This window comes from Panulirus ornatus, chromosome 30 (assembly GCF_036320965.1).
Source record: "Panulirus ornatus isolate Po-2019 chromosome 30, ASM3632096v1, whole genome shotgun sequence".
Taxonomy (NCBI): domain Eukaryota; kingdom Metazoa; phylum Arthropoda; class Malacostraca; order Decapoda; family Palinuridae; genus Panulirus; species Panulirus ornatus.
This window is the reverse complement of record NC_092253.1, coordinates 23,842,130-23,869,964: the sequence shown is the minus strand read 5'-3', so window position 1 is coordinate 23,869,964 and position 27,835 is coordinate 23,842,130. Positions and strand designations below refer to the sequence as shown.

Here is a 27,835-nt window from a genome sequence, read left to right as displayed (position 1 = left end):
TACTTGACCGCCGTTTCCCGCGTTTGTGTAGTCGCGCTAGGAACAAACGAAGAAAGGGCACATTCGCTCACATCCAATCTCTAGCTGTCCTGTGTAATGCATCGAAACTACAGCTCCCTATCCACGACCAAGACCCTACAGACCTTTCCATATCGACCCGCTTTACATGCCCTGGTTTAGTCCACTGAGAGCGCGTCGACCCCTGTATACCACATCGTTCCTATTCACTCTATCCCGCGCACATCTTTCACCGTCCTGCATGTTCAGGCCTTGATCTCTCAAAATCTTTTTCACTCCATCCTTCCACCTCAAATTGGGCCACCCTGCTCTCATTGTTCTTTCCACTTCTGACACATATATCTACTTTATCAATCTTTCCTCACTCATTTCCCCATGTTTCCAAATCTTTTCAGCAAGCCCTCCTTAGTTTTCTCAACCACACTCTTTTCATCACCAAACATCGCTTTTGCCCTTTCATTACTTACTCGATCAAGCCACCTCACACCACATATTGTCCTCAAACATTTCACTTACAGCACATCCACCCTCCTCCACACATCCTCATCTATAGCCCACGCCTCGCAACTGTATAACATTGCTGGAACTACTATACCTTCAAGCATACCACTTTTGCCCTCCCAGATACCGACTTCTCATTCCAAACACTCCTCAATGCTCTCAGAACTTTCGCCCCCTCCCCCTCACTTCCGCTTCCATGGTTCCACTGGCCGCCAAGGCTACTCCTAGGTATCTGAATCACTTCACTTCCTCCATTTTCTCTACATTCAAACTTACATCCCATCTAACTTGTTCCTCTTCCTTGCTAAACTAAATAACTTTGTTTTTATTTACATTTACTCTCAACTTCTTCCTTTCACACAATCTTTTGAGTGATCGGGGCCTGAATATGCAGGAGGGTGAAAGGCGTGCACGGGATGGAATGAACCGGAAAGATTTCGTATACAGGGGTCGATTTGCGGTCGATAGAATGAAGCAGGGCATGTGAAGCGGCCGAGAGAAACCATGGAAAGGTCTGTGGGACCTAGATATGGATAGGGAGCTGTGGTATCAGTACATTACACATGTCACCAACTTCTGCAGTTTCTCACTCTTGTATGCCACCAGTGTTGTGTATTCTTGCCCCTCTTTCCAAGACTCTTGCATTTATCACTCCCACCACCTCAACCAAAAATAGATCGCACGTCCTTGTCGCAGACCAACCTTTACGTGGAACTAATCACTCTCCTCTCCTACTCATACACATGCCTAGCATCCTATATAAAATCTCACTTCTTCCAGCACCTATCCTCCAACACCATATGTTCTCATAACTTTCCGTTGGGAATCTCTATCAACTTTATCATATGCTTTTCCAAATCCATAAATTCCACACAGAAATCCCTCTGTTTATCTAAGTACGCCGGATAAAAAAAAAAAATCATCGGCGCAGAATGGATCCGATGCCTTCTGTGATGACTCGACCAGCTCCTGATGTTGTGTGGAGAGGGTTGGTATGCATGTGAGCCAACTTGCCAAACCTGAGATAAGGTTCACAGGTACTCGACTCATGGATCATGCCACATGCACACACACACACACACACTGTGGCACTACTGCGAACATAGTCATTGTCGGCCACTAGTGTCGTGGTCATGCCGGTCACGATCTAGACCTCGCAGACATCACCTACAGCTATCATAGCCCTCCATAATGAAGGCTACAGCGTTTGTGATATTGCCCGACAGCTTGGTGTTCACCGACACAGCATCACCGTGGTGTATTCGGTCATATGCTGGAACAGGTACTGCAGAGGACTGTCATTGCGTATATAATGTCATATATTATTCATATAAGCATAAAACATTTGCTAGATATTTGTCTAGATATGTCGCTGGCATAATGTTTCACACACATTGTGCACCGACACTTCTTTTACCGAGTGTACATTTCTTTACCTTTTCAGTCACTACCCTCCCATACAACTTACTAAGTACACTCAACAAACTTATGCCTCTGTAGTTTGAGCACTCACCTTTATCCTCTTTGTCTTTACATATTGGTACTATACTTGCATTCTGCCATTTCTCAGGGCACTTCACCATTACTCTACATATATATAGAATCCTAATTAACCAATTAACGGCATAGTCACTCCCTTTCTTAAGAAATTCAACTACAATACCATCCACTCCAGCCGCCTTGCCGCATTCTACCTTACGAAAGAGACTTTCACCGCCTATTTTCTTTTCACCAAACCACTCTCCTTGACTTTCACTTTGCAAACCAGCCCTACCCAAACACCCTACTCCTGCCATCCTATCGTTAAACACATTTAACAGTCTTTCAAAATACTCACTCCATCCCATTATATTATTACCATTTGTTGTTACTTTCCTATTTGCCCCCAACACAGATGTTCCCATTTGTTCTCTTGTTTTCCGCACACCATTAACTTCCTTCCAAAACCTCTTATTGTCCGCAAAGGTTGCAGTTACTCGCTCACCCAATCTCTCATATGCTCTCTTTTTCAATCCCTGCACCTTCCTCTTTACTTACTCTCACTTTTTTCTTATACAACTCCCAATCATTTGTACTCCTTCCTTGTAAGTATCGTCCAAATGCCTCTCTTTTCTCTCTCAATTACAACTTTACTTCTTCATCCCACCACTCACTACCCTTTCTAACCTATCCATCTTTCATCTTCCTCATGCCACATGCATCTCTTGCACATGCCATCACTGCTTCCCTTAAGACCTCCCCATTCCTCACCCACTCCCCCAGCTGCGTTTACTCTCACTTTCTGCCATTCTAAGCTCAATCCCTTCCGATCATCCTCCACACGGGCCACTTTCCCAGTCTCACATACTCTCACTCCTCTTGTCTCCTCTCTATAAATCTTCACCCTCCTCTCCACAAGGTAAGGATCGGCTACCCTTCTCAGCACATTCACAGCCAAAAGTCTTTCTTCTACACTCTTTTACTCTCCTACTCATATACGTATATTGTGTACGCCCTTCGTTTTCAAACCAGGCATCCCAATCACCACTCCTTCTTCGGCACACAATTGCCAAAGCTCATCACCATTTCCAATCATAATACTAAGTATCCTCATGCGTCTCAGTTATAACCTCCAGTGACACATCACTCCCATCATTAACATCCAGTCTCTTGCATCATAGCTGCTGCCACACTCACTCAACTACTGCCAAAACATACACCCCCCTCAAGATTATTCTTTTCGACGCATAAGCACCAATAGGCACCCATTTCTAGCAATTTCTTTTCAGTTTTACCCACGTCAATCAAGAGCTACCTCCCTTTTACTATGTCACACACTCCCACAACTCCTGCTACAGAAGTTTTGTCCCTACTTTATTCTCACCAACCTCCGATTTTACTCTGAAGACATTTCCAAACCATTCTACTCCTTTACCCTCGAACATTGTCTCTCACAGAGCCAGAACATCCAGGTTTCTTTCCTCAAACATACTTCCTATCTCCCCCATTTTTCTCATCTTGGTTAAATCCACACACATTCAGATGCCCAGCCAGAGCATTTGAGGAGGAAGAGCACTTGGCGCTTTGTTCCTTCTTTTGTTCCATGTTTAAGAAATTGAAATACGAGAAAGGGAGGGTTTCCAACCCATTTGCTCTCACTCCCCCTTTGTAGCAGTCTACGACACGCGGGGAATACGTAGGTAGAATTATTTCTCCCCTACCGCAGGGATCCATCTATTGAACCATCTATCTATCTATCTATCTATATATATATATATATATATATATATATATATATATATATATATATATATATATATATATATATATATATATATAGACCTCCATCAGTCAGTTAGCGAGGCTAACCACTACACCAAGAGGACCTCAACCCTAGAGACTCTCATGTCTGATGACCACATTACACATACCATATGTCTGGTAACGACTGTTAAGCAATGACCAGACGTCAGTAGGAAGACACGATTCCATTACGTAACAGATGAAAAACCTGTATCGTCTGCCTGAAAGAGAAGAGGAGAGGAGGTATGTATATATAAGGCTTGCAAGCCCCAGCCTTTACCATCATTGCCCAGGGAGCAAAACCTCACACTAGCTTTTCATTCGAAGGGTAAGTAAGACCAGCCCTGTGTCGAGCCTCGCCTTACCTGGTGTCACCTGGAGTCACTTGGTGTCGCCTGGAGTCACTTGGTGTCACCTGGAGTCACTTGGTGTCGCCTGGAGTCACTTGGTGTCACCTGCCGGGACTTATGACACAGATAAGACCAGGTCTGTGTGTAACGCTATGTTGCCTCGTGTTCTAGATTGTTACTTGAGCCAGTGGCTAAAGCTTGTGCTCCTGAGTGAGACGTCACGTCGCATTATCTTCACTGGAACGTCTGTCATATCATCTCGTGCGATGCTACGAGCGACCCATCCATCACCCTGCTGTATCGCAGAGCCGTGACATCATACCTTCCATAGCATATCATACCTTCCATAGCATATCATACCTTCCAGAGCATGATATGATACAGTGTCGGTAACTTTAGAGCAATGTAGGATACAGAGGAAAATATGATGAATGGGGGAGAGAGAGAGAGAGAGAGAGAGAGAGAGAGAGAGAGAGAGAGAGAGAGAGAGAGAGAGAGAGAGAGAGAGAGAGAGAGAGAGAGAGATCAGCAGCACCAGGTGTAGGCTCAATAAATGAAACGGATCTTCCTCATTTGATTCCACAGGATCTGCATTTGGCTGCCGAATAGAGACAATGGGCCGAGTAGTTCTCCTGATGGCCGTTCTGCTGCTGGTGGCGCTGTCTGGCTCCGCCGAAATAGGCAGTGAGTTAAACAGATGGTCATAAGTACGTTATTAACACAAGGGATAACTCTGTTTTCATCTTTCTCTCATGGCCAGTAAGGGGGGGCTGACCTCACCAGCAACAAGTTCCTCATCTTTCTATTCCTCCATGTTCCATTTACTGTGACATAAACCCTTGGTAAGATCTGAATGTCAATCTTAAACGAGACTTCTAGGTTGGCAAACCACACGCCAGTCCTCACCACAACCTCCTGCCACGCCTTCCTTCCCTCACACACACTGTGGGCCCTGATGGTGCCACAATAACCACTGCTTACATACACCACTGGCGAAATTTCTTACCACTTAGGAAGACTTCCGATTGATTTCTGCTTTCTTTCATTTTCTTTCCCATCTTTTTTCTTTCTTTTACCCCGTGCTGGCCTTCACTGGCGCGGGGGGAGAGGTGTGCTCTGGACGGGGTTGTTGACTGGTTGGTAAGGATATTCAATGTGTGTATGTATCATGGTGAAGTGCCTGAGGATTGGCGGAATGCATGTATAGTGCCATTGTACAAAGGGGATAAAGGTGAATGTTCAAATTACAGAGGAATAAGTTTGTTGAGTATTCCTAGGAGAGAGAGAGAGAGAGAGAGAGAGAGAGAGAGAGAGAGAGAGAGAGAGAGAGAGAGAGAGAGAGAGAGAGAGAGAGAGAGAATATTTCATTTGTTCATTATGTGGATGAGAACAACATTTGTCTTTTCACATCAACACTGGACCGATCATACATACTTTCATAATACGCTGCATTATACCTTCAGCCTCCTCTAACTCTGCTCAAAAACTTATGATCCAAGAACTTCTCATAAGCACCGTAATAGACTTGTCTTTGAACTGAGTGTCGACCCTAATGTTCCATTTTGGCTAAGTTATTAGTATTGTCTTGGCTCCCGCTGAATAATCAATTGCCATATCATGTTACAAATCAGCAACAAAATGAATTGTTGATTATCCGGCAAAAGGGATTAGGTATTAGATTCATATACCTTGTCGCTGTCTCCCACGTCAGCGAGGCAGCGCAAGGAAACAGACGAAAGAATGGCTTAACCCACCCACATACACATGTATATACATACACGTCCACACACTCACATATACCTACCTATGTATTTCAACGTATACATACGTATAAGTACACAGACATTTTTTTTTTTTTTTTTTTATACTTTGTCGCTGTCTCCCGCGTTTGCGAGGTAGCGCAAGGAAACAGACGAAAGAAATGGCCCAACCCCCCCCCCCCATACACATGTACATACACACGTCCACACACACAAATATACATACCTACACAGCTTTCCATGGTTTACCCCAGACGCTTCACATGCCTTGATTCAATCCACTGACAGCACGTCAACCCCTGTATACCACATCGCTCCAATTCACTCTATTCCTTGCCCTCCTTTCACCCTCCTGCATGTTCAGGCCCCGATCACACAAAATCTTTTTCACTCCATCTTTCCACCTCCAATTTGGTCTCCCTCTTCTCCTCGTTCCCTCCACCTCCGACACATATATCCTCTTGGTCAATCTTTCCTCACTCATTCTCTCCATGTGCCCAAACCATTTCAAAACACCCTCTTCTGCTCTCTCAACCACGCTCTTTTTATTTCCACACATCTCTCTTACCCTTACGTTACTTACTCGATCAAACCACCTCACACCACACATTTTCCTCAAACATCTCATTTCCAGCACATCCATCCTCCTGCGCACATCTCTATCCATAGCCCACGCCTCGCAACCATACAACATTGTTGGTACCACTATTCCTTCAAACATACCCATTTTTGCTTTCCGAGATAATGTTCTCGACTTCCACACATTTTTCAAGGCTCCCAAAATTTTCGCCCCCTCCCCCACCCTATGATCCACTTCCGCTTCCATGGTTCCATCCGCTGACAGATCCACTCCCAGATATCTAAAACACTTCACTTCCTCCAGTTTTTCTCCATTCAAACTCACCTCCCAATTGACTTGACCCTCACCCCTACTGTACCTAATAACCTTGCTCTTATTCACATTTACTCTTAACTTTCTTCTTCCACACACTTTACCAAACTCAGTCACCAGCTTCTGCAGTTTCTCACATGAATCAGCCACCAGCGCTGTATCATCAGCGAACAACAACTGACACTTCCCAAGCGCTCTCATCCACAACAGACTTCATACTTGCCCCTCTTTCCCGGAATCTTTGCATTTACCTCCCTACAACCCCATCCATAAACAAATTAAACAACCATGGAGACATCACCACACCCCTGCCGCAAACCTACATTCTACTGAAACCCAAACTTTCCTCTCTTCCTACAACGTACACATGCCTTAATCTCGATTAAAAACACTTTTCAACAGTCTTCAAAATACTCACTCCATCCCATATATTATTACCTTTGTTGTTACTTTCCTATTTGCCCCCAACACAGATGTTCCCATTTGTTCTCTTGTTTTCGCACACCATTAACTTCCTTCCAAAACTCTTATTGTCCGCAAAGGTTGCAGTTACTCGCTCACCCAATCTCTCATATGCTCTCTTTTTCAATCCCTGCACCTTCCTCTTTACTTACTCTCACTTTTTTCTTATACAACTCCCAATCATTGTACTCCTTCCTTGTAAGTATCGTCCAAATGCCTCTCTTTTCTCTCTCAATTACAACTTTACTTCTTCATCCCACCACCACTACCTTATAACCTATCCATCTTTCATCTTCCTCATGCCACATGCATCTCTTGCACATGCCATCACTGCTTCCCTTAAGACCTTCCATTCCTCACCCACTCCCCCAGCTGCGTTTACTCTCACTTTCTGCCATTCTAAGCTCAATCCCTTCCGATCATCCTCCACACGGGCCACTTTCCCAGTCTCACATACTCTCACTCCTCTTGTCTCCTCTCTATAAATCTTCACCCTCCTATCCACAAGGTAAGGATCGGCTACCCTTCTCAGCACATTCACAGCCAAAAGTCTTTCTTCTACACTCTTTTACTCTCCTACTCACATACGTATATTGTGTACGCCCTTCGTTTTCAAACCAGGCATCCTCAATCACCACTCTTTCGTCGGCACACAATTCCAAAAACTCATCACCATTTCCAATCATAATACTAAGTATCCTCATGCGTCTCAGTTATAACCTCCAGTGACACATCACTCCCTTCTTAACATCCAGTCTCTTGCATCAAAAGCTGCTGCCACACTCACTCAACTACTGCCAAAACATACACCCCCTCAAGATTATTCTTTTCGACGCATAAGCACCCATAGGCACCCATTTCTATCAATTTCTTTTCAGTTTTACCCACGTCAATCAAGAGCTACCTCCCTTTTACTATGTCAAACACTCCCACAACTCCTGCTACAGAAGTTTTGTCCCTACTTTATTCTCACCAACCTCCGATTTTACTCTGAAGACATTTCCAAACCATTCTACTCCTTTACCCTCGAACATTGTCTCTAACAGAGCCAGAACATACAGGTTTCTTTCCTCAAACATACTTCCTATCTCCCCCATTTTTCTCATCTTGGTTAAATCCACACACATTCAGATGCCCAGCCAGAGCATTTGAGAGGAAGAGCACTTGGCGCTTTGTTCCTTCTTTTGTTCCATGTTTAAGAAATTGAAATACGAGAAAGGGAGGGTTTCCAACCCATTTGCTCTCACTCCCCCTTTGTAGCAGTCTTACGACACGCGGGGAATACGTAGGTAGAATTATTTCTCCCCTACCGCAGGGATCCATCTATCTATCTATCTATCTATCTATCTATCTATCTATCTATCTATCTATCTATCTATCTATCTATCTATCTATCTATCTATCTATCTATCTATCTATCTATCTATCTATCTATCTATCTATCTATCTATCTATCTATCTATCTATCTATCTATCTATCTATCTATCTATCTATCTATCTATCTATCTATCTATCTATCTATCTATCTATCTATCTATCTATCTATCTATCTATCTATCTATCTATCTATCTATCTATCTATCTATCTATCTATCTATCTATCTATCTATCTATCTATCTATCTATCTATCTATCTATCTATCTATCTATCTATCTATCTATCTATCTATCTATCTATCTATCTATCTATCTATCTATCTATCTATCTATCTATCTATCTATCTATCTATCTATCTATCTATCTATCTATCTATCTATCTATCTATCTATCTATCTATCTATCTATCTATCTATCTATCTATCTATCTATCTATCTATCTATCTATCTATCTATCTATCTATCTATCTATCTATCTATCTATCTATCTATCTATCTATCTATCTATCTATCTATCTATCTATCTATCTATCTATCTATCTATCTATCTATCTATCTATCTATCTATCTATCTATCTATCTATCTATCTATCTATCTATCTATCTATCTATCTATCTATCTATCTATCTATCTATCTATCTATCTATCTATCTATCTATCTATCTATCTATCTATCTATCTATCTATCTATCTATCTATCTATCTATCTATCTATCTATCTATCTATCTATCTATCTATCTATCTATCTATCTATCTATCTATCTATCTATCTATCTATCTATCTATCTATCTATCTATCTATCTATCTATCTATCTATCTATCTATCTATCTATCTATCTATCTATCTATCTATCTATCTATCTATCTATCTATCTATCTATCTATCTATCTATCTATCTATCTATCTATCTATCTATCTATTTATATATATATTATATTATATATTTTATATATTATATATTTTTTAGAAAGAAGCGAAGCAGATGACGATTCCAGGGGAGCTGCACTCCACGCGGAAACTGGGTAAGGTGGGCTCCTTTTGAGGCCACACGAAAGGCCCCGGGAAAACCCCTTTGGTACTTGCCTTCATACGTGAATAAACGACGCATCCTTTTTCAAAAGATTTCCCCACGCCGGGCGTTACATTGTAGTTTTATCTATTCACATTTTACGCATTGTCATCACTTTACGAAAACCCTTTTTTGTCCCCAAATTAAAAAAACCTTTTTCGTTTAATCAGGGAATCCTTTAATACCTTAAGATTAATCATGACTTTCCTTTTAAATCCCTTAAGATTAATCTGATTTTCCTTTAAACCTTAAAAAATTAATCATGATATCCTTTAATATGTTAAGATTAATCATGATATCCTTTAACATCTCAAGATTAACAATGATATCCTTTAATACCTTAAGGTTAATCATGATATCCTTTAACATCTCAAGTTTAACCAAGATATCCTTTAATATCTTAAGATTAATCATGATATCCTTTAATATCTCAAGTTTAACCAAGATATCCTTTAATATCTTAAGATTAATCATGATATCCTTTAACATCTCAAGTTTAACCAAGATATCCTTTAATATCTTAAGATTAATCATGATACCCTTTAATATGTTAAGATTAATCATGATATCCTTTGATATCTCAAGATTAATCATGATATCCTTTAACATCTCAAGATTAATCATGATATCCTTTAATATCTCAAGATTAATCATGATATCCTTTAATATCTCAAGATTAATCATGATATCCTTTAATATCTCAAGATTAATCGAATACAAGAATCGCTTGTAATTAATCAGATATTAGTTTCTGATGCTTTTACTCAGAAATGAGATCCTTTTGTATTTATACGATCCTTCCTTCACTTTATACGGATTACGTCGTTGAGAATAACCCATAGTGAACCCGGCACCGGTTCTTGAACCCAGTACTGGTTCTTGAAAAACGTACTTTTATCGAACCATCTGCATATCTTGTATTCTTTTACTGTGTCCAGATGGGAGATTTTTGCGTGTACGCTCCTCAGCCATAGAAAATAGAGATGTGGTGATTATACTGAAATATGTGTAAGGATGAGACCGGGGTCACGAAAATGTAGGGACACAAACATGAAAATAAATCCTAAAGGAATGCTCGAGGTAATGTTTCCCCCCCCCCCCCCTTCCTAGAGTCATGACGTAGCTGGTTTACACCTCCCTTCCAAGAACTTTCTACTGATTACATTTATGGAGTTCAAGTTTCTTTTCTATATGTAGGTCTGTCTTTTTTTTAATTTGCTCCGGTCAGTACTGTCCAATATCGGCCAGCGTATTGCGTCCTCCCTATATGATTCTAGCCACAGTACCATACTATAGCAATCTATCAACACTGCTCCACTTACAGTAGCGTGTTCGCTATACGACATTAGCTTAATCTACTTTCCATGCTGTCTATTCTATAGCAATATAGCAACCAAAGTACATAACCACACCCCAATTACTCTCTCTCTCTCTCTCTCTCTCTCTCTCTCTCTCTCTCTCTCTCTCTCTCTCTCTCTCTCTCTCTCTCTCTCTCTCTCTCTCTCTCTCTCTCTCTCTCTCTCTCTCTCTCTCTCTCTCTTTCATTATTTTTTTTTAATTTTCCAAAAGAAGGAACAGAGAAGGGGGCCAGGTGAGGATATTCCCTGAAAGGCCCAGTTCTCTGTTGTTAACGCTACCTCGCTAATGCGGGAAATGGCGAATAGTTTGGAAAAAAAAAAAAAAAAAAAAATATATATATATATATATATATATATATATATATATATATATATATATATATATATATATATATTTATATATATATTGATTGACCAAGAGGATATATGTGTCGGAGGTGGAGGGAACGAGGAGAAGAGGGAGACCAAATTGGAGGTGGAAAGATGGAGTGAAAAAGATTTTGTGTGATCGGCGCCTGAACATGCAGGAGGGTGAAAGGAAGGCAAGGAATAGAGTGAATTGGAGCGATGTGGTATACCGGGGTTGACCTGCTGTCAGTGGATTGAATCAAGGCATGTGAAGCGTCTGGGGTAAACCATGGAAAGCTGTGTAGGTATGTATATTTGCGTGTGTGGACGTATGTATATACATGTGTATGTGGGTGGGTTGGGCCATTTCTTTCGTCTATTTCCTTGCGCTACCTCGCAAACGCGACAAAGCAAAAAAAAAAATAAAAATATATATATATATATATATATATATATATATATATATATATATATGATGATACAGCGCTGGTGGCTGATTCATGTGAGAAACTGCAGAAGCTGGTGACTGAGTTTGGTAAAATGTGTGAAAGAAGAAAGTTAAGAGTAAATGTGAATAAGAGCAAGGTTATTAGGTACAGTAGGGTTGAGGGTCAAGTCAATTGGGAGGTGAGTTTGAATGGAGAAAAACTGGAGGAAGTGAAGTGTTTTAGATATCTCGGAGTGGATCTGGCAGCGGATGGAACCATGGAAGCGGAAGTGGATCATAAGGTGGTGGAGGGGGCGAAAATTCTGGGAGCCTTAAAGAATGAGTGGAAGTCGAGAACATTATCTCGGAAAGCAAAAATGGGTATGTTTGAAGGAATAGTGGTTCCAACAATGTTGTATGGTTGCGAGGCGTGGGCTATGGATAGAGTTGTGCGCAGGAGGATGGATGTGCTGGAAATGAGATGTTTGAGGACAATGTGTGGTGTGAGGTGGTTTGATCGAGTAAGTAACGTAAGGGTAAGAGAGATGTGTGGAAATAAAAAGAGCGTGGTTGAGAGAGCAGAAGAGGGTGTTTTGAAATGGTTTGGGCACATGGAGAGAATGAGTGAGGAAAGATTGACCAAGAGGATATATGTGTCGGAGGTGGAGGGAACGAGGAGAAGAGGGAGACCAAATTGGAGGTGGAAAGATGGAGTGAAAAAGATTTTGTGTGATCGGGGCCTGAACATGCAGGAGAGTGAAAGGAGGGCAAGGAATAGAGTGAATTGGATCGATGTGGTATACCGGGGGTGACGTGCTGTCAGTGGATTGAATCAAGGCATGTGAAGCGTCTGGGGTAAACCATGGAAAGCTGTGTAGGTATGTATATTTGCGTGTGTGGACGTATGTATATACATGTGTATGGGGGTGGGTTGGGCCATTTCTTTCGTCTGTTTCCTTGCGCTACCTCGCAAACGCGGGAGACAGCGACAAAAAAAAAAGAATATATATATATATATATATATATATATATATATATATATATATATATATATATATATATATGTGTGTGTGTGTGTGTGTGTGTGTGTGTGTTGGTGCAGCCAGGCAGGATATTTTCGTGAAGGCACACGAGGTTAAAAGCTGTGACACATTCTCCTTTATCTATTTTCTCATGTCTAGTTTCTTATATCCTCTCGTCGTCTAGTGCAAGACAATGAAAGCAGCCCACCTTCAGCTTCGTAACAGACCCGGCGTGACCGAGAAGACCACCTTCCCTGCACTTCAGGAGGACCATGTCGCTTACCACCACACCTGCAAGAGTGAGGAGAGGAAGATGCGGGGGGGAACCCTCACTCATCAGGTATAAGACCAGACTACTGAAGCTCGTGCCTCATCCCCTCGCCAAGAGAATGGAGCCATCAACACCCACTGACCCACCTTACATTACCTCCCACCTGACATGACAAGACCCCGCCCCTCCTGGACGTGAACCCAATGATCATCATCAGCAGAAAACAAGATCTCTCACCCTCTCTTGTATATGAAGACAGAAATATAAAGAAAACTTATACTTGAGGAGAAACACAGAAGAATAGTGTCAAACGAAGTAGGAATGCAGAAAGGCCATCACTAAATACACTAAGTTGGCCCTATTGCTACGGGTTTCGTAAGACCCACAAAGAAAACGATCTATTGAGGCCCACTACTTAAAGTGTGAGGGGTCACACTCAAGCAAATTGTCCAAGTGTTTAACTATCCTACTGTCCCCCCTTTTTGCGGGGGGGATTTTCTCCCTCGCACATCAAACATTCTGAAGATTTCGTTAATAAAATCAAAGGTTTGAATATCCATCATGTGGAAATACTCAGTTTTAATGTGGTTTCGCTCTTCACTAATGGCCCAGTTAATGATGGCCTAGATTATCTTTATTTTAGGAAATAAACATAGGGCCTACCAGGAGCCATTTCCCCTCCCCGTCTCTTAGATCATTGCATTAATAACATTAAGTGTTGTGACTAACTGCTTCTCTTATCAAAATGAGTCGTATCGACAATGTTTTGGTTGTTCCGTAAGGTGGCTATTGGTCTCCGGGACTATCCGACCTATATATGGGGACTTTGAACCAAATTATCGCCTCAGATTAAACCAAAAGGCAGGATTTGGTCTCGGTATGTTGATGGTGTCTCAAATTACGAGATGATTCTAGGGGAAGTTGAGACATGTCTTTCCAGGAACTCTGTTCTCCCAGTATTAGATTTAAAAGTTGAGTACGAAAGTGATGGAAAACTTCCCTTTTTAGATGTGTTGATTATTAAGGAAGGTCTTAATCAACTGGAATTCAGTGTGTATAGGAAACCCAGCCACTCTGGAGTCTACATCCACATTTTCCAGCCATCATCCTGACCAAATCAAGAAGAATGTGGCCTCTGGTCCCTTCCTTAGGGCACGACGAATTTGTAGCTCCCAACATCTGGGCCATAAGACTGATATATTGGTGTTGCTGACCCCCCACCTCCTGCAAGGGTGGAAGGTCATCTTTGGAGAGTCCAATCTCGTCAAAGAACTGATCACTCTAAAGGAGTCTACATTTCCCTGATTCTGAAAGTAGCGCAGCTCTGGGGTACAGGAACCTTTATAAAGATCTAGAGTAAAAATGTGGACTCATATAATCTTGGTCCTGGGGTAATTGTGCCTCTCTGATAATACATGATTTCATCTTGAAATATTAATATATCACTCGAATTAAAAGGCCTATAATAAGACAATGAGAAGGTACGTTTTGCCACGCACCTCCAACCGCTTTTTTTATTCATTCCCTCTGGTCATGTCCCGCGAACCTCACAAACCTTGTCCTTGGAACCATCCGAAGGCGAACGGGTACTTAAAGAAACAGGTTCTGCTGCCAACACCTGCATACCTCGCCATTATACGTAGCCTTCGTTGCAAGACCTCTTGTCTGTGAATACTACGTCAGTTCAATCACAACAGACGAAACTGTAGAAAATATACATATATTCCTTCTACTTCAGAAGTGAATGACAGGTAAATACGATGAGTCAAAATAGGGAGTGTGAGAAGGATAATGATGAAGGTAGACGAGTTAGAGAAACAGAAAAACAAAAGAATGTGCTAATTTTGCGTAACGCAAGAGAGACAGATTTCTCCTTCGTTGAAATGCAGTTCTGACAGCTCCAAATTCGGCAACATTTGTGAATGCCAACTTTCTTTCCTATCTACTTTCACTGTTTCCCCTCTTGGTACATCTGTCTCTGTGATATGCAATGAAAACAAAGCATCATCTAATTTCTTGTTATTGATTCGCATCGTAGCAGCTTCGCTTCACTCCCACACCGTGCCAACCACACCCACAATACTCCAGTGCTGTATCTGTAGCGGAGCATTAATACTGTTACCCTATACTACATCATCGTACTACCACACTACACCACCCCACACACATACTAATACATTACACCGGGCCCATCTTTACCATCATAGCCATTCGCACTGCCACACTTCAGTACCCAATTCATTCTAATATTCTATCATTACTCGCCCTTCCTACCATGCAATGGATATCTGTCTATATTTCCTTATTATAGAAACCTAAACACAGTATAGCAGATCAGTCTATACACAGCAACACTATAGCAGCCGACCAACATGACTGAAATCAAAAGCTACATTTACTTTCTATCACTAGACTGTACCACCATAACTGCATTACCATACTGTAACACTGGTCTGCTGTAGCCATTGAACATTGCCACAATATAAGCACCTCACCCATACCAATATGCTACAGTGTCTTTCCCACTATAGCACAACAACTTAGCCATATTAAATACATGAGATAAAGATCATCACCACACTGTATACAACAGGCTAGACGAAGTAATACATTACTGTGGTCTAACAAAGCCACAACAACAGCACTGATACAAGTATACGTTAATCACTCACACTATACACTCTCTCTCTCTCTCTCTCTCTCTCTCTCTCTCTCTCTCTCTCTCTCTCTCTCTCTCTCTCTCTCTCTCTCTCTCTCTCCCCCAGTACACTTTAAGAATCCACCCACACTATACTCATCTTCATGAAGGAGAGGACACCATATTCATCTTCACCCCCCCCCCCCGACAAGTGCATCTTCACATTTGACAAGCTTATCTTCACTACGCTTTAGGACACCCGAGGCCAAGCTTAAGCTGGCGAGCATAAGAGAGAGGAAAAAAAGATAGAAACCTTGAAAAAAAATATTGTTTGATTTTCGTAATTAAATTCATATACTATCATTCAGGATGCCACAACACACATCAGACAGACACATAGAAAGAAGACAGACAGACAGACAAAAGTCAGGCAGATAGATAGAAGACAGTCACACAGATAGACAGACAGAAGACAGACAGACAGAAGACAGGCAGATAGAGAGAGGACAAACAGACAGACAGATAAACAGATGACAGACAGACAGACAGACAGAGAGACAGACAGATAACAGACAGACAGACAGACAGAGAGACAGACAGATAACAGACAGACAGACAGACAGAGAGACAGACAGATAACAGACAGACAGACAGACAGAGAGACAGACAGATAACAGACAGACAGACAGACAGACAAAAGACAGACAGACAGAGCACCTACGAGGTTATCATTCGTATCTTAGTGGCGTAGCTGGCCAAAAAATCACTACAGATATATTAAGCAGAAAATGTCAACAAAGAGGACAGTGGAGAGCAAAGACGAACAGATGAATTTCCAGTCATATCTCTGGTATGTATACATTGAAATGAATAAAAGAAATGCTGATTAGACATAGATATTGATATAGAAAACTATATTACAAAGCTTTGTCTCGTTGAACAATTCAGCAGAAAGATGCAAGTATTTACAATTGGATTTCCCCACATGTTCTTCTGTTGTAGATAGTTACCAGCTCGTATATATATATATATATATATATATATATATATATATATATATATATATATATATATATATATATATATATATATATATATAGTATTACTGAATACTTTTGTACGGCGAGTTTTCTTTATGTATGAAATAAAATAAGAAAAATTAAAAATCCTGAGACTAAAGAACACGCGAGACAAGGCCTTTTAAACTATTAAGTGGTTGTTGCCACTTCACAGAATTATGTTCCCTGGATGAATAAATGCCCAAGTGTTGATTCATGGAAGTTGTCGAGTGGGTAATATGCATATTTTCAGCTTTGATTTTGGCTTTCATGAAGGCCGTGGGGGTCGTTGTATACCTCCTTGTACTGTCATAAGCCTCGCTACTAAATTTCTCCATACAACAGTGCAGAAGGTTGAGCCAGTTTGCCACAGGCAGACGAGTTCCAGTTAAAGTTTAGGTACAGGGTTTTGTTGGTTCATTCCAGGTGGGTCCTGTCTAGTGTTGCGTTCCATAGGTATGGTGATTCTCCTAGTAGTTCAAGTTCTTCTCTTCCAGCAAGGTCCTCATTGTTCCAAGGATTTAATGCGTAAGTTAACTTGCCTTACTGGTGTATGAATCTACCACATGCACCTATCACGTTTGCAAGCATGAATTAGCAATTTGTAATATGATTTAGTGTTATGGTATGTCTAATACTGGTATCTTATCCATCACAAACGCAAACAAACAGTAAGGTTGACATTTTATGTTTATACATTCAACGGAAATACATGTCAGTCTCTGTTGGTTCCGTTGAATTCGAATCTGTTGTGTCCCTGAAGGCAGGAGTCTGGGTGGTGTAATGATCCTATCGTGGAGGGTTTCCCCCAGAGGACGTACAGTAGTGCATTGTGTCCCTGGCCGAACTTCCTATTCCTGGAAGGTCATTGCAATGTTGTGATTCCTTCTCTGTAGGTGAAGGTATTGAGGGGCAGGGAAGATGTCTGAGAGAGAGAGAGAGAGAGAGAGAGAGAGAGAGAGAGAGAGAGAGAGAGAGAGAGAGAGAGAGAGAGGTGCACCGTGTGAATAATGACCCAAAGACTGATACAATACGTAAATAGATGAACGTGAAAACATGCGTTCTAATTCCGTATAATGTTTTTTCAGGATCTCGGGGTCATAACCTCTTGCTTTCATGGTATTTGACCACATATGAAAGACTGGATTCCATACGATGGTATACTGAAGTGTATTATATAGATTTTACTACGACACAGACTGGACATAGTATTGATCATAATCCCAGTGATCCGTCTTAGAGATCTCTTGTTTCAGATTGTGGACATCAAATTATCATCCTGCTCCATCAGTCTCTTTCTCTCTCTCTCTCCTACACCAATGTGGATGTTCCACGCGGCCTCACTGTTCCTCGTTCAGACTCCCATCTACCTGTCTCGGGTGTGGACTGATGGCACCTAACACAGACGAGTCCACATCACATACATACAAGCAGGAGGATGACACAGATCATCTGCGCTCACAAACACCAGAGGACCCAACGCCCCCACTTAGGTACTCCGTCAGTCGGTCTCCAGTAGACTTGCGTCCATCCATCACTGTTAGGGGGTGACACAGAGTCGACCGATCTCGCCACGTTGTCATACCCTACTGTAGGGATGACACACGGTCGACCTGTCTTTTCCACGTTGTCATACCCCACTCTAGGGGTGACACACGGTCGACCAGTCTTTTCCGCGTTGTCATACCATACTGTAAGGGTGACACACTACCCAGCAGAGCTCCCCCACATGTCCATAGTACAGAAGAACGCGTTACGAATACGTCTAAGAGTAACTGTGTATCGTCCATCATTTCCAGATTACCTGGCGCGTATGTCGAAACTCCTGGAATCATTGTTATCCCGGACATGGAGACAGATTAAGAACTAGATCCTGTTATGTCCTGTTTGACCCTCTGGATTAAGAACTAGATCCTGTTATGTCCTCTTTTATCCTCTGGCGTCACAGTTTATCTGATAACCAGAGTCATATCCTCTCAGGGGTCTGCACAAGAAGGTCTCTGCTTCCATACGAGAGACAAAGGATCATGTCATCACGCCCCTGTCGCTCCCACCCAGCGTCCTCGACAAGTAGGACCTACGGTGCAAGCCGATCCTACCACGGTGTGGCTGCAGGGGACAAGGATCATTTTCTCACCGCAAAAGGACGTGGAGTCCTTCCTTCCTTCTCTTAGGTGAATAATGATACCATACGAACGTAGGAAGGAGAGATGTATTATAGTTTAGTGATACATAATATCATTATGCGTTCATCTTGCTTTGTTTTTGTTTTTTTTGGATATATTTTCCACCCAGATTAACTGCTCGCATGGTGAGGTGTTGTGCATGAGGACTGGCTGCAAGCACACAGTGTGTTCTCTGCGTCTAGGACAACTGTTTTTATCATAGTATTATCTGTGAGTGTTAGCTGCTTGCACGCAGTATGTGCTGCGCAAGATGACTGCTTGAATTTATGTTTTAAGTTCACGGTTACATTTCTCAAGCACTCTGTACGCCTTCAAGCATTAGGTCTGAGTGAATGACATGACAAAGGATGTGCAGTCAAGGTGGGGGAGGTGACTGCTTGCGATGAAATATACTGCACGTTTGAATGCTTGCACTGTCAGGCGTCCTGACCTAGAAATATGAGTTAGTCTAGTACGCGCTATACACTCAGTGCCTGTATTTACAGCCGTTTTCCCTTGGATTTACCGTTTACACCATCATAGGTTGTAAATGAGGTGGTGTCTGTGTTTGATGAGTCGGGCTTATGATACGTCACATGAGCAGTGTGAATCATCATCATCTTTTGACCCATATATCAGGTTCACATAATCAATATCTGTTGATATTTGAAGTTGTTTTTTTTTTCATTTTACTACAAAAATGTATATTTTATTGTCCATGTGATTACGCGTTATGACAGATTCCAAAAACATTTATGATTTAACATAAAGTGATTTAGCTGAAATACAGTGTTGCAATTATATTTAACATAAAGTGATTTAGCTGAAATACAGTGTTGCAATTATATTTTACGAGGAATATTGTTTATCTGATATTGTGACTATGTTTTGATAATGCGCGCGCGTGCGTGTGTGTGTGTGTGTGTGTGTGTGTGTGTGATGACCTATTTTTCTAATTACTTGTTTGTTCATAAACACCCATACACGCACATATACATAACCTATACATATACATACATATACATACACATACACAAACATATGCATATATACACATGTACATATTCATACTTGCTCGCCTTCATTCATTCCTGGCGCTACCCCGCTCCATAGGAAACAGCGAAGTAGTGCCAGGAAAAACAAAAACAAAAAAAGCCACATTCGTTCACACTCAGTCTCTAGCTGTCATGTGTAATGCACCGAAACCACAGCTCCCTTTCCACATCCAGGCCCCACAGACCTTTCCATGGTTCAGTCGAGGACTGATATATATATATATATATATATATATATATATATATATATATATATATATATATATATATATATAGATAGATAGATAGATAGATAGATAGATAGATAGATAGATAGATATAGCATACAAAACTCCAACAGGCAGGATCGAACCCGGGACCCGTGCGTGGCAGGCGAGAGTGCTATCGTACGGGTTCCGGGTTCGATCCTGGCTGTTGGAGTTTTGTATGTTATATGGAAGTGCGCTTTCCTATGCACTATATTCGTATATATATATATATATATATATATATATATATATATATATATATAGAGAGAGAGAGAGAGAGAGAGAGAGAGAGAGAGAGAGAGAGAGAGAGAGAGAGAGAGAGTCGCCTCTCTATACTCTTCCCCTACGCATTTATCCCTCCTCGTTTCCCACTCTCCCCTCCCTCCTCCCATTATCCCGCCTGGAGGGACGCACCAGGAGGGCCTCATCCTCCCATTAACTCACGTGAGCCACACTGATGGAGGCAAAGGGCACAACGCGATGGGCATCACTCTCACCTTCACGTTGATTGCCCTCTGTCACTTTATCTCCCAGGAATCACTGGACCACTGTACAGTTCTTAAGGCAAAGCCCAGGTTATCAGTCCTCGGCTCCAGGTCCGTAAGTATCCTTCCTGGAATAAGAGAGTCTTTCCCTTGCTCTAGTATGTCGCTTCGTAATGGACCTAGAATGACACTAACACACACCAGAATGTCCTAGACAGATAGAGGGAACTACACTGGAGCTGGTTAAGTAGCTGCTATCGATGGTATTAATTATATGAGGGCAAGCGACACCAAACCCTCAGTTCTATAACAAAGTACGTTAGGCTACGTAGCACTATAGTGTTTACCATGACAGTCTGCTGGTCTCCTGTCTTGTGAAGACTGTGGCCACAATGAAGGAAAAACCAGTTTACCTGAGTTGACCGTAGCTTTGGTGTGGGTGCATTCCATTTTCTACCACTGTAAGAACATGGTTGCCAAACGAGTATAACCTGGTATGACATTATCACACCGCCCGCCCGGTCCTGTGGGGTACATCAGAGGATATGACCTTTGACCATCTCAATGAGGGCAAGGTCAATTTCCTTACCGCCACTGTTCATGTTAGTTGGCTGGGACAACAAGATATAAGAGTTACCCTTCGATCAATTCTGTGAAGGTGAACATATGATACAGAACTCTCTTCTCGACAGAGATATTGCATGAATGGACTATCTTGCCAAATCCATCAGTACATTTATCAACACCAACAGCAAATCTACTAATTCCTTGATCTCTGACGTTTGATGAGTCACTGAGTAAAATTCATGAGTATCCATCATACATTGGATTAAATTCTCGGAGGAAAATATTCTTTTGGGACATTTTGAGCGCGGCGAACTCTGTCCCGCCAAAAGAATCATAGAGGACACAACATCTCACCCCAGAGTTCTTAGAACAACATCAAGTCCATCTATAAATACTCTCGAACAAATAGATTCACAGAGGAGATTTCGATTCTGTATGAATCAGATGCTCATTACAGTCACCCAAATTGGTACAGATGTACTGAGAATATATATCTATACGATATACAGTATGATAACAGATAATATCATAAAGACATGTGTTACAAGCGATCGTGTAATCATCTCATGGTAACATTACTACAGATGTTTACAGACAAGGTTCATTTGCATTGTCTGTCTCAAAAATCGTGAGATAAATTGCTCTCGGTTTTTATGGGCAATGTCCTCCAGTTTCCCCGAGAAGCGTTTTCAAGAGAACTAGAGTTGTAAATACATGTGTGTGTGTGTGTGTGTGTGTGTGTGTGTGTGTGTGTAAACTATATCGCTTCTGCCCGCCGTGAATCGAACCCGGGTCACGATCGTTACCCTGGACCACACGTCCTATGAATCTGTCTCTCCCAAGTTACCGTTAATACGTTCTTCTTATGTCCTTATGTCCTTATGTTCTTATGTTCTTATGTTTCTAAGTAGGGTTGAACACCCCCACAGATCTCCCCGCCACCTGAACTCTGATGATAACCACATCATCTCAGAACATGTAAGTACCTCGCACATTGTGAATTGATCTGTGAGATCCATGAACCTTTGTACTTAGCGAAATGATGATGATGATGATGATGAAGTCAAGCACAAAGGACATGAACCTTGTACTTAGCGAGGAGAAGATGATGATGATGGTGAGGTTAAGCACAAAGGATTTAACTCTGGAAGCCGCTCATGTTTGCACAGGAGAAGGAACCCACTGTGGTGATGGCTTGCGCCAAAACATGGGCAACACGAGAGAAGAGTTTGGCCAGGAGAGGGTGTGGACAGCAAGGTGTTGGATGAGGGGATGGGCGGCGAAAGAAGCCATGGGGACTGGGGGGAGCCAGCCAGGCGGAAGTGTAAGCTCTCTCCCCTTGTACAAAAATAGATAGTAACAAATAGATGATAACACACACACACACACACACACAAACACACACACACACACACACACACGCACACACACACACACACACACACACACACACACACGCACACGTTATCCAACGCCAAGATAGATCCGTACATACAAACCGTCAAGGACGCGGGCATACAGACAAGCAAACACACATACATACACACTGTATAACATGTCCCCATGGCGCAGTGGAAAGCGCGCTGGACTTCTAATCCAGAGGCCGTGGGTTCGAGTCCCACTGGGGATGACAGGGTTACCCGAGTGTGAACATCACTTGCTTTTGTATATAGTTCGTAACTGCCAGCTCGGAATCAGTCCTGGGATACATCATCTCTTAAATATTTACCTTGCTAAACACGTTTGTTATACATTTTATACGTATCTATACATGTGTATATGTGTGTGTGTGTGTGTGTGTGTGTGTGTGTCTGTGTCTACGAGTGTGTGTGTGTGTATGTATATGTCTGCGTGTGTGTGTGTGTGTGTGTGTGTGTGTGTGTGTCTACGAATGTGTGTGTGTGTGTGTGTGTGTATGTATGTGTGTGTGTGTGTGTGTGTGTGTGTGTATGTATGTGTGTGTGTGTGTGTGTGTGTGTGTATGTATGTGTGTGTGTGTGTGTGTGTGTGTGTATGTGTGTGTGTCTGCGTGTGTGTGTGTGTGTGTGTGTGTATGTATATGTGTGTGTCTGCGTGTGTGTGTGCGTGTGTGTGTCTACGTGTGCGTGTGTGTGTGTATGTATGTGTCTGCGTGTGTGTGTGTGTGTGTGTGTGTGCGTGTGTGTGTGTGTGTGTGTGTGTGTGTGTGTGTGTGTGTGTGTGTGTCTACGAGTGTGTGTGTGTGTATGTATGTGTCTGCGTGTGTGTGTGAGTGTGTCTGCGTGTGTGTGTGTGTGTGTGTGTGTGTCTACGAGTGTGTGTGTGTATGTATGTGTCTGCGTGTGTGTGTGTGTGTGTGTGTGTGTGTGTATGTATGTGTCTGCGTGTGTATGTATGTGTCTGCGTGTGTGTGTGTGTGTGTGTGTGTGTGTGTGTGATGAATAAATGAAATAGATTGATAACGGTTTGTTGAATTTAGTCGGCCACTCAACTGAAAAATACACAGTCGAGGTATGAAATATACTCCAGACCTGGGAAGTCATCATAGTAACTAGCTACCTAACCATAAGAAAGCTTCATATCAAGCTGGGGCCGGGTATATCCAAGTTGGGTATATCCCAGCTTTGGATAAGCACGTGAGTGAGGTACATCTACATGATCAGGGTGGCGGATTTATACAGGAAGGGGTCAATACTGTGGTTTAGACACGATACAATGAGCTCAGCAGTCAATGGTGATTAGTTACAAGGAACACAATAGTTGGCATATTACATAACCTGACAGACGACTTGAGTTATTTGATTGCTTAGTTATGCATTTAGTTCATGAATTGTTCATGACGTTCACCGGGGCAAGGGTAGAACTATTGTTATATTCTTGTGTACGGGTTCTGTTTGGTTCAGCTCGAATGGGGTGAGGAAGCGTGAGTCTGTGGTGTTGGGGCGTCGGGTGTGGGGGTCGAGGAGGAGAGGAGGTATCACTGAGGGAGTGAGGGGGTGAGGGAGGAGGAAGGAGGAAGGACGGGGAGGATGAATGTCAGCAGTTTCTAGCCACACTACTGTCGTGTGTGTGTGAGCTGCTGGTGTTGGTGGGAGATGGTGGACTGGTTCAGCAAACGTCAGATGGGTCAGAGATGACTCTTCATGCCCCTTCCTGCACACACACACACACACACGCACACACACACACACACACACACACACACACTCGCTGGTCCCTCTGTGTGGTTGGAGGTGGGGAAGACCAGGGTAGGGAGAGGCGTAGTTGAGCGTAGGGTACAATGGAGAAGGTATAGACATTCCTGTGCTGAACTTACGGGACGCTGAGTGATTCCAAGTCGTGGAGAAGGTACAGATAGTATGAGGAAGAGTTAATGATAATCCTTAAATGACTCTATATGTGTGTGTGTGTGTGTGTGTGTGTGTGTGTGTGTGTGTGTGTGTGTGAGTGTGTGTGCACTGAGCGGGACCACAGGTCATCATGTGTAGTGATATCATGAGTGTGTGTGTGTCTATCTGGGCATAGCGTGGGGCGAAATTAAGCTGTACATGCACAGTGTCTTCACTGTCACGACTGTATTGTGGTACACAAGAGTCTTTGAGATAGATTAGATTAGGCTCTACTTCCACTCCATTCATCGCTGACGGTGTAAACTGAACTTGTGTGTCAACAGAGGGCTACATCAACTCCTCTGCTAGCAATGGGATGGCATCTGGAATACGAAGTGTATCATCAATGGGAAAATAGAGATGAAAACAGACACGTTTGAGAAATTTGCTCTACCACACATGTCGTGACCCAAGTCACTGATTGCCGTAGCTAAAGCGTTTGTTGACTATCCTCACCATGATTACCCGGCATTACCCACACATTACTAACGGCTTACCGTAACGACCAGTAATCACCGAATTGGTCGTTATGATCCCTCCTTCTTCCCTCGAACGGCTAAGCTGTGAAGAGCCAGCAGATCTACAGACACCAGCGGAGCTCTGATTAATATATACTTTAAATTTTTTTTTTTCCCCTTCGCACGAGATGACCTCAAATGGCGCATGTTATCGGCTCGTGCTACGAAAAGAAAATGACCGAACCATAATTCCGTAACTTACAGCTGGTCAAGTTCCGTACAGGTCATGACGTCATTATGACGTAGGGATCTTGGTCACATTCGTCCCAGGGGAGAAGGTCAGGACCCGTGGGTTGACTGACGCCTGAATGTTACAAACATGTTACCTCCTCCCAGACGCGTAGTCTTCGTCGTTTTTCTAACATCGCATCACCATCTTCTGTTCATCTGTCTTCCACTTCTATGATTGCATTTCCCTTTCTCTTTTGAGCCGCCATAACTTCTTGTTTCTCTGCCTTCCTTATTTTATTCCCTATGTCTCTCTTCCTTCACTTTATCGTCTTCCTTCACCTCTCTTCATCTCTCGTACTTCACTTTATGGACTCCCTTCACTTCTCTCCATCTCTCTTCCTTCACTTTATTGGCTTCTTTGACCTCTCTCCATCTCTCTTCCTTCATTTCATCGGCTCCCTTCACTTCTCTCCATCTCCCTTCCCTCACTTTATCGGCTTCTTTCACCTCTCTCCATCTCTCTTTCTTCAATTAATCGGCTCCCTTCACTTCTCTCCATCTCCCTTCCTTCACTTTATCGGCTTCTTTTACCTCTCTCCATCTCTCTTCCTTCAATTAATCGGCTCCCTTCACTTCTCCATCTCTCATCCTTCACTATATTCCAACCTCCGCTTCCATAACCCTCTCGGTCCCCATTAACTCTCCTTCTGATTCCCCTTTGCCCCTGTAACTGGTCATCAGGATAGTTGGCTCAAGTTAATGAGTCCTTGTTAGGGTGTCGTGTTGGGGGATCAAGCGCGTGTTGCCTCACTGTGTTTATTGGGTTAGCTTATTAGCATCTGGCGAACGATTTGTGTGTTCTCTGTGTGAGGCTGGTGGGTGAGGCTGGTGGGTGAGGGTGCTGGGTGAGGCTGGTGGGTGAGGGTGATAGGTGAGGTTGGTGGGTGAGGCTACTGGGTAAGACTGGTGGGTGAGGCTGGAGGGTGAGGCTGGTGGGTGAGGCTGGTGGGTGAGGGTGCTGGGTGAGGCTGGTGGGTGAGGGTGCTGGGTGAGGCTGGTGGGTGAGGGTGCTGGGTGAGGCTGGTGGGTGAGGCTGGTGGGTGAGGGTGCTGGGTGAGGCTGGTGGGTGAGGGTGCTGGGTGAGGCTAGTGGGTGAGGGTGATGGGTGAGGCTGGAGGGTGAGGGTGCTAAGTAAGGCTGATGGGTGAGGCTGGTGGGTGAGGCTGGTGGGTGAGGCTAGTGGGTGAGGGTGATGGGTGAGGTTGGTGGGTGAGGGTGCTAAGTAAGGCTGATGGGTGAGGCTGGTGGGTGAGGCTGGTGGGTGAGGGTGATGGGTGAGGTTGGTGGGTGAGGCTACTGGGTAAGACTGGTGGGTGAGGCTGGAGGGTGAGGCTGGTGGGTGAGGCTGGTGGGTGAGGGTGCTGGGTGAGGTTGGTGGGTGAGGGTGCTAAGTAAGGCTGATGGGTGAGGCTGGTGGGTAAGGCTGGTGGGTGAGGCTAGTGGGTGAGGGTGATGGATGAGGCTGGAGTGTGAGGGTGCTAAGTAAGGCTGATGGGTGAGGCTGGTGGGTGAGGCTGGTGGGTGAGGGAGATGGGTGAGGTTGGTGGGTGAAGGTGCTAAGTAAGGCTGATGGGTGAGGCTGGTGGGTGAGGCTGGTGGGTAAGGCTGGTGGGTGAGGCTGGTGGATGAGGCTAGTGGGTGAGATTCTGATGTGTGATTGTGTCTTCGTATATATAGAAAACGTTGAGTGTTTGCACTGAGCATTTGTGCTGTATGTTTGGCTAGAATGAAGAGTTTATGACACACAGATAATGTTACGTTCACTGTTTGAGTCAGTGAGTGTTTGCTATAGTTTGACTAACCTGTGTTTATTGTATGCGTTTGTTGCGCACGACTAGCGTGTGTGTGTGTGTGTGTGTGTGTGTGTGTGTGTGTGTGTGTGTAATGCTCCTGTGCAATCTCTGCATTGACTTTATACATTTCCATGGACATTAGTACTATGATTGTACTGTAGAAAGTGACTACATGTGAGCCACATTCTCCTCCGACATCGTTACATAGAGAAAGCCACAAAACCTTCAAAGAAATCTTTCTCTGCTCTTCTTGAATATAACAAATATCTTAATAAAAGATTTTGGTTGAAGAAGATTTGAATGATCAATATTCTTTATTCATCTCATAATCACCCTTCTATCTGCGAGTGTCCCGTATGTTGCCTAAGTCCCTCTCTTTCTCTAAGCCCCTTCTGCCCAAGGCTGCGTTCCTTCCAGTCGCAGGGAAATGTAGACTCCTTTGGAGGGATAAGTACTTTAACGAAGTGCGTTTTCACTCGCCGGCGGAACCAGATTAACACTCATATGAATATTCTCTTCTCAGTACATGTCAGTGATGAAGCTGTGCAGTACGCCACCATCTGCTG

At 43.0% G+C, this 27,835-nt stretch overlaps 1 non-coding gene across 1 annotated transcript; it reads left to right on the top strand.

Moving 5' to 3' along the window:
* Positions 1–22,916: 22,916 nt before the first annotated feature.
* On the top strand, positions 22,917–22,989 carry TRNAR-UCU (transfer RNA arginine (anticodon UCU)). Its single transcript has one exon. It is a non-coding gene; the product is annotated as a tRNA-Arg (tRNA).
* The last annotated feature ends 4,846 nt before the right edge of the window (positions 22,990–27,835 follow it).